This window comes from Euleptes europaea, chromosome 3 (genome assembly GCF_029931775.1).
Source record: "Euleptes europaea isolate rEulEur1 chromosome 3, rEulEur1.hap1, whole genome shotgun sequence".
NCBI classification, from domain to species: Eukaryota; Metazoa; Chordata; class Lepidosauria; order Squamata; family Sphaerodactylidae; genus Euleptes; species Euleptes europaea.
Genome location: NC_079314.1, coordinates 56,899,303 through 56,907,526, shown reverse-complemented (window position 1 = coordinate 56,907,526; position 8,224 = coordinate 56,899,303).

Sequence of the window (8,224 nt, the reverse complement as noted above, 5' to 3'; positions counted from 1 at the left end):
TCAGTATTGGAATTTGGCCTATTACAGCACAAAATCAATGATGATATTCTCAAGCTGAATATCTTCCCATCCACACAATGCTTTGTGTGAAAACACCACCTATTTTTCCATCCCTTTAACATCTTTTAACAAGAAATCAAGTGAACTCAGCCATTCATATGAAGCAACACTTACAAAACCTGCACATAGTGGAGAAAGGAAATATGTACCATGTTTGGGGGGGGGTGTCTCTTTTTGACATGTAGCATGCATGTTGATAAGATATTTTTAAATTGCCAGGGACACTGCTCTTCAGATCTGAAAAATAAGCTGACTGCCAAGTTAGTGCTACCTTCAGTTTGTTATGTTGGACAGTCCTGCTGACAAGGTCTGATGCAGACACATCATGGGGTAGCTTCTCCTTTATTAGGCAGACATGTTGCTTGTTTTGTTCTGAGGCAACACACAGTAAGTAGATGTTTCACAACATACGTAAAACAACTGCTTGAATTACATACAGTACATTCTCTTAAGCAGAGTTGTACCCTTCTAAGCCTAGTACACTTGAGTTGAGTTAGTAGGGTATACCTCTCTTTAGAATCATAGAGTTGGAAGGGACCACCAGGGTCATCTAGTCCAACCCCCTGCACAATGCAGGAATTTCACAACTACCTCCCCCACATACACCCAGTGACTCCATGCCCAGAAGATGGCCAAGATGCCTTCCCTCTCATAAGCTGCCTCTCATGAACTGCCTAAGGTCATAGAATCAGCATTGCTGACAGATGGCCATCTAGTCTCTGCTTAAAAACCTCCACGGAAGGAGCACTTACCACCTCCCGAGGAAGCCTGTTCCACTGAGGAACCGCTCTAACTGTTAGAAATTTCTTCCTAATGTCTAGATGGAAACTCTTTTGATTTAATTTCAACCCGTTGGTTCTGGTCCGACCTTCTGGGGCAACAGAAAACAACTCGGCACCCTCCTCTATATGACAGCCCTTCAAGTACTTGAAGATGGTTATCATGTCCCCTCTCAGTCTTCTCCTCTTCAGGCTAAACATACCCAGCTCCTTCAACCTTTCCTCATAGGACTTGGTCTCCAGAACCCTCACCATCTTTGTTGCTCTCCTCTAGACCCGTTCCAGCTTGTCTACATCCTTCTTAGAGTTGCACCATTAATTGTACAGCCAGCATGGTGCAGTGATCAGGGTGGGAGACACAGGTTGAAATCTCCATTCAGCAGTGAAGCTCACTGGGTCACTGGCCTCTCCTGGTCTGCAGCAGATCCAGCCATCACCAAAGGAAGAAAAAAGCAAAACAGAAACTAGAAGACACTTCTAGGACTCAATTGGTTACTAGGGAACATCACCCCCATCTATTTAATAACTTAGCAAGTAAATTAACCATCTAATTACCTCTCCAGTTCTGTGGTGTGTGATCCATTGCTATTGCACCCCCCCACACACACACACAACTGGATGTCAGCAGCTGGACAAGAATCAGAAAGCTACACTTCAAAAGTCCCTCTACCTGACAAGATGGCAAATCACCACAAGCCTGGAAAACACCCATTTTCTAATGTGACGCTGTAAACTGTAATCTCACCAAATACAGTCACTTCCAGTAAAGGGGAAAAAAAGACCTCATGGCTCATAATTGTGATTCATAATGAGTTTCCTTAAAAATGTGACTTGGGACTTGGACTTGGGAATTTCTGTGCCACTATATTGTCTTACATTGCCTGCAGGTTGCAATGACAGTGTTTCTTCCCTCATGTTATTTGTCTGATGCTACCTTCGCCAGCCAACATTACATTTTACCATTATTCAATTGCTCATCCAATCTGTTCAGTGAAATGCTCTCAAATATACATTAAAAGTCAGCTTTGTATCTAAATTCAGAAAATAAACAAACTCAAACCATCAGTTTCACAATGTGGCCTACATTTCACAAACTTCTGTACTATATACTGTACTAGTACTGTAGTAGTATGAAGAACAACTTTTATCTTTCTTAAAATACATAATTAAGAATTGCGAGAATCCTATGCCTGAAAGTGAGAGCTCAATTTTTATTATTTAATTTACGAGTATATTTTTAATCCCCTCTTGACCCTATTCCTCTATTTTGGCATCTGTCTGATTGGATCCCTGGGGAACATACCAAATTCTTGGTGACGCAACACAAACCAGCTGCCAATAATCACAATCCAAAAGTAAGAATGCCATATCTACCACTGCAAGTAAAACAGATATAATGAAATATGAAGTGATTTGGCGGGGGGTGGGGATGCTGGGTATCTGTGCTGCAGAATCTGCTACCAGTAAGGTTACCTGTTTTGAGAACTGAAGTAAGATTAGAACAGCACCTTTTGGTAGGGTGAGGCAGTGCAGGGTAATTTAAAACTATTTAAGAAGCAGTTAGGGTCAAGACAAAAAGAATTTATGCATCCAAAGGACAGATGCAGGGTTGAAACCTAAAAAGGATAAGGGCAACCTTCAGGGTGTAGTAAATCTATCACTTCAAATAGCAGGACTATTTGGAAGTGAATTGTACCTGAACCTGTTCATCAACCAGACAAACTAGCAACAGCTATAACTCAAGTGAAGTGGAAACAGCATGGCAATTTGCAAGCCATGGAGACTGTGACACATTGATTGAATGACATCCCATACAGAGTTATGATCTTGTGTGATAATGGTTACATCATTCTACATAATATTGTATCTATCCATTAGTCAATCCGTCATTTATTTCTGTTCCTGTAATGTGAATGGGATGGAGGCTGGATTCCTTAATACAGCAGTAGACCAGGGAAGGAAGCAGAAAAAGCTAATATGGGACTGTGGGCACCATCCTTTTTGGTCACTCTAGAAGTGCTTGAATCAGTGTAGGATGCAAAACGATACTGGCCAGCATTCATCTTCTAGGAACTGTATGAATTCAGACAAAAGAAAAAAGCACATCAAGTCACATCACAATGAGTTTTCATGCACACTTTCATGAAAATGATATACGGTATACAGCTTGCTGAGTATGAATAACTGGATTGATGTTTGGCAGATTGCTGTAGTTTCAAGGATATTTTCAAGATCAGTATATTTTACTTAATCAGTATATTTTATTTAATGTGGTGAAAATGATCATTTAATATGGTGAAAAAAATAGGAGTTTAGTGGCACCTTAAAGACTACCTGGAGGAGCAGGGATGGGAAAAGTGAGAGGAACACCTTTACCATCTGTACCATCTTTCAAAGGATGTGCATTTCTCCCCCTTCTGTTCAGGTACCTAAAAAATAATGAGGTGTGAGCCCCCAGGCACAAGCAGAAGGTCAAGAGCCAAAGGGTTTCTGATCCTTTGGCTCTTAATCTGTGATGCCCCTGTCTTTGGATGAGCCAGCAAATGAGTCCAGAACTGGACCTAGATTTAGCTTGTTATTTAGCAGTTTATGTATATAGGGTATTTTTTCCTGCTGTAAGCTGCTTTGGGTCCCTTTGGGGACAAAAGTAGGGCACAAATACTTCAATCAATCTATCAGTAATTGTAGATATAAAACAACAATTTTTTGTTCTAGCATCATCTTTGGTGGACTAGAGCCTACTTCTTTAGATACCAATATTGGGTAGAACTTTTATGTAGAAGGAATGAGGTAGTTGTGAATTTCCCGCACTGTGCTGGGGGTTGTACTAGATGATCCTGGTGGTCGCCTCCAGCTCTATGATTCTATGAACATATATATCAGAGACAAGCAACCATAAATGCAAGAAGAACAAATCAAAATGTAAAATTAAAATCTAAAACTGTAAACACTAGCCCATACTTTGCTTCACTACCATAATGCCTCTGCCCTTACTTAGTTCCATAACAGTTTACACTTTCTCCATCTACTCTTTAATGCCTGCACACCTCCAAAGATTTTTAGCAAAGCAAGGTAGGCATTTGACAAAACTGTCCGTCCCCATTTCACATAATGGGGAGACTGGGTGCTTCTCCACTTGTTTTGTGAAGCTGCTCTGATTGCCTTCAGAGCAATAATCTAGTTAACAGCAGTAGATCACATCCCAGCATCTCACATCTTTCTGACCCATATATGCCACTCTACTACTTTGTAACAAGATCCCAGTGGCGCAGAGTGATAAGCTGCAGTACTGCAGTCAAAAGCTCTGCCCACGACCTGAGTTCGATCCCGACGGAAGTCGCTTTCAGGTAGCCGGCTCAAGGTTGACTCAGCCTTCCATCCTTCCGAGGTCGGTAAAATGAGTACCCAGCTTGCTGGGAGTAAAGGGAAGATGACTGGGGAAGGCACTGGCAAACCACCCCGCAAACAAAGTCTGCCTAGAAAACGTCAGGATGTGATGTCACCCCATGGGTCAGGAATGGCCCGGTGCTTGCACAGGGGACCTTTACCTTTACTTACTACTTTGTATGTGTGTTACAACAAAGGTAATTATACTAAAAGTGTCATACTTGCTTTGTTCCACAGATGATACCCTATGATACAGCTTGCATTCTAGTCATAATACTAGTTTACACATGGCCACACTTGGGGAATCATTCATGAGGGAACAAACAATATCAGGTAAGATTTTAAATAGAGAAGGGGCACCATTCTCCCCTCAGAGACACTCTGACATTATTACAATGTTTCATGGCTACTTTCACACAGGGATGAGTTTCTGTGTTCCTTCTGAGATGTACACGGTGACAACAGGAGCTCCGTCTGGTGATTTCCCCTGCACTTTCCTAGCTTCACTTCCCCTCAGTCACCATTCCTCACCTCACCACCACTGGTGTGCTTTTTTGAGCTCTCTTCTAATATTGCTTTTTAAAAAGCCATCCAAAGCCTTTTTGAGGGCACAGAGAGGGAGGAGAATGAATAGGGTTGTCAGATCCCTCTTCGCCACCGGCGGGAGATTTTTGGGGTGTAGCCTGAGGAGGGAGGGGGTTTGGGGAGGGACTTCAATGCCATAGAGTCCAATTGCCAAAGCAGCTATTTTCTCCAGGTGAGCTGATCTCTGTCGGCTGGAGATCAGTTACAATAGCAGGAGATCTCCAACTAATACCTGGAGGTTGGCAACCCTAAGAATGAAGTAAGGAAAATGGCACCAATGTGGTCAGGAGAAACAATGCACTCCTTCCTGTGCGTAGGGCTGTTGATTCGGTTCGGGCCGAACTGAAAATCAGCCGAATTTCCCCTGATTCGGTGGTTTTTAGTTCGGGAGGAACCGAACTCAAAACTGGCGGGCAACCGGGGAGGCCGAATTCAGCGAGTTCGGGAGTTTGCGAATAAATTCGGCAAATTCGGGACCGTCAGTAAGCAGCATAACCGTCAGTAAGCAGCATTCTCCTCTCCCGGCCAATCGGTGGCCAAGCTGGGTCTTCTTCTGGCCAATCAGTCAGGATTGAGTACTGGAGGAATCAGCTGATGTGCGGCCCGGCCAGGGAGAGAGAGAGAGAGAGAGCGAAATCCTCGTGTGTGTGTGTGGGGGTGCTTGTGCACATTCGCTCCTTTCTGTGGCTGCAGGAGGCATATTTTTGGGGGTACAGACACAAAACTTTCACTGGAGCTTCAGATGAAGCTTCTTAAGATACCCCCCAAGTTTTGTAAACATTGGGTCAGGGGGTCCCGAGATATGGGCTCCCCCCTTTTTCTTTCCATGGCTGCAGGGGGCGCATTTTTGGGGGTACAGATCCCAAACTTTGAGCGGAGTTTCAGACCAGTGTTCTTAAGATACCCCCCAAGTTTTGTAAACATTGGGTCAGGGGGTCTCGAGATATGGGCTCTCCCCCTTTTCCCTCCCCCCTTTTTCCATTTATGTGGCTAGAGGGGGTGCTTTTTTGGGGATATAGCCCCCAAACTTTTAGCATAGCTTCAGTCAATTATTCTTAAGAAACTACCCAAGTTTTGTAAAGATGGGTTCAGTGGGGGCAGAAATATCGCCTCCCCCCTTTTCTCTTTCCATGGCTGCAGGGGGCGCATTTTTGGGGGTGCAGATCCCAAACTTTGAGCGGAGTTTCAGACCAGTGTTCTTAAGATACCCCCCAGGTTTTGTGAACATTGGGTCAGGGGGTCCTGAGATATGGGCTTTCCCCTTTCCCCTTTCCCCTATTGGGATGAATGGATCAGCCGATCCTGTGCATCTCCAGAGCAAAACGTCCCGTGCCTAACTGCAATCATCTTGGATTACAAGTACTCTTCAGCCCCTCTTGATGGAACAGAAGACAGCCACAGTAAGACCCCTTTGGGGGCTTTAATCTATAATTTTTCTCCTGTGTATGTGTGTGTGTGTGTGGGGAAAGCAGAGTCTGTGTGTGTGTGGGGAGGGAGCAGTTTCTGTGGGTGGGGGGGAAGCCAAAGGGGGCTTTCGTCGGTTCTGCCTGGGGTGTGTGTTCCCCCTCGAGTCTCTCGCTCCCTGGTTTGAGGGGGGAGGTTTCAGTTGTGTGTTGCAAAGGTGTTGTTTAACAAGGTTGTGTTGTTTTGCAGTTTTTTTGCAAATTTCTCAGCTGTTGTCGGGGCTGGGAGCTTTGTGCGTGGGCGGCATGCTCTGCTGAGAGATGCACATTAAGGGTGGGGGGACCCCTTTCAGGGCCCATATCTCAGCCCCCCCTGACCCAATCTTTACAAAACTTGGGGAGCCTTTCAATAAACGTCCTTTGAAGCTCTGCCGAAAGTTTGGGACCTCTAACCCCAAAAATGCCCCCCCAGAGCCGCGGAAAGGCGCGGTTGTGTTTTTAATGGCTTTATTCGGCCGAATTTTTTTCCGAACTTTGAATTCCCGCCGAATTGAACGGATCCGAAGTGGGGGAGTTCGGACTTCGGCATATCCCGAATCTAAACGAGCTGAATTCGGCCGAATCCGAACTATACCGAATTTTTTTTAATTCAACAGCCCTACCTGTGCGTGAAAGGTGCTTCAACTGCAATCTTTACCAAAAGATTACATAGAATCATGTCTGGGAAAGGTCACAGCAAGCTGGGGGGTGGGGGACCTGTGGAAGCAGGACGAAAAGAGGCTGACATAGTGTAGATGCTCCTGGCTACATTTGTGAATGTTACCCTTCGTGGGAACTAATCTGTATCCAGCACTTTGTAATTTATTATCAAGATGTGCAATATAAGAGGAAAATGCTTGAAGGACTGATGAAGAATTCAAATCGCAAAGAATTTGAAACGGCCGTATCCTCCATGAAATTATTCCTCCTGAATTAATATTTATTACATCTGCTTACTTACCTGCATGGGATGAATACAGAAGATTGATGTGCATATTTTGAGAGAGACTGCACCTTTGAATTGAACTGTTTCTATTCACTACCATCCTAGAGATGGTTCTGTATGTTTGATACAACTGTATGAATGGTTCTTTTTGTGTATTCATGAGTGCGTATTATATTAGACACAGTAGCATATAAATAGTTTTTGCACTTATAAGTATTCTTCGCTCCTGTACTGATTTCCTAATCTCTTGGTACTAGTACAGTGGTGTCTATTTTCTCCCCCAATACCTGGAGGTTGGCAACCCTAAGAATGAAGTAAGGAAAATGGCACCAATGTGGTCAGGAGAAACAATGCACTCCTTCCTGTGCGTGAAAGGTGCTTCAACTGCAATCTTTACCAAAAGATTACATAGAATCATGTCTGGGAAAGGTCACAGCAAGCTGGGGGGTGGGGGACCTGTGGAAGCAGGACGAAAAGAGGCTGACATAGTGTAGATGCTCCTGAAAACAGTTCAGAAGCGAACCAAACTAGGGACCTGCTCCAGGAGCTCAAACAGACAACACAAAGATCAAATGTCTTGTCCTGTCCATAAATGTAAATTGAAGGATTCTATAGCCTCAGTTTGGCCTGGAGCCATACAGGGAAGAGAGAAGGGGATTAACCTTTCAACTGCCACTTGGTCTGCTGTTCAAAAGTGGTTTCTCCACTCTGTTATTAGCAGTTTAAAAGAGAGGGGGATGACATTTTCCTTTAAAATGTAAACAACAAAGCAGAGAGCTTGGTATTGAATAGCAAATGGAATGGAGGTTGAAGGGTTAAACCCTTTCCCCTTCACCGCAAGATCCTGAGGCTGCACAAGCAAGCAATTTGAGTTTTATGGATGGAAGGAGATTCATGATCTTTGTCTTATCTGCATGGGCCCCTAAGACTTAATGGCTGACCCAGCTATGCTACCTCATAAAGTAATAACTGTTACTATCACACCGGAGAGTTTGACAGGGGCAGACTGAGACACCACAATGACC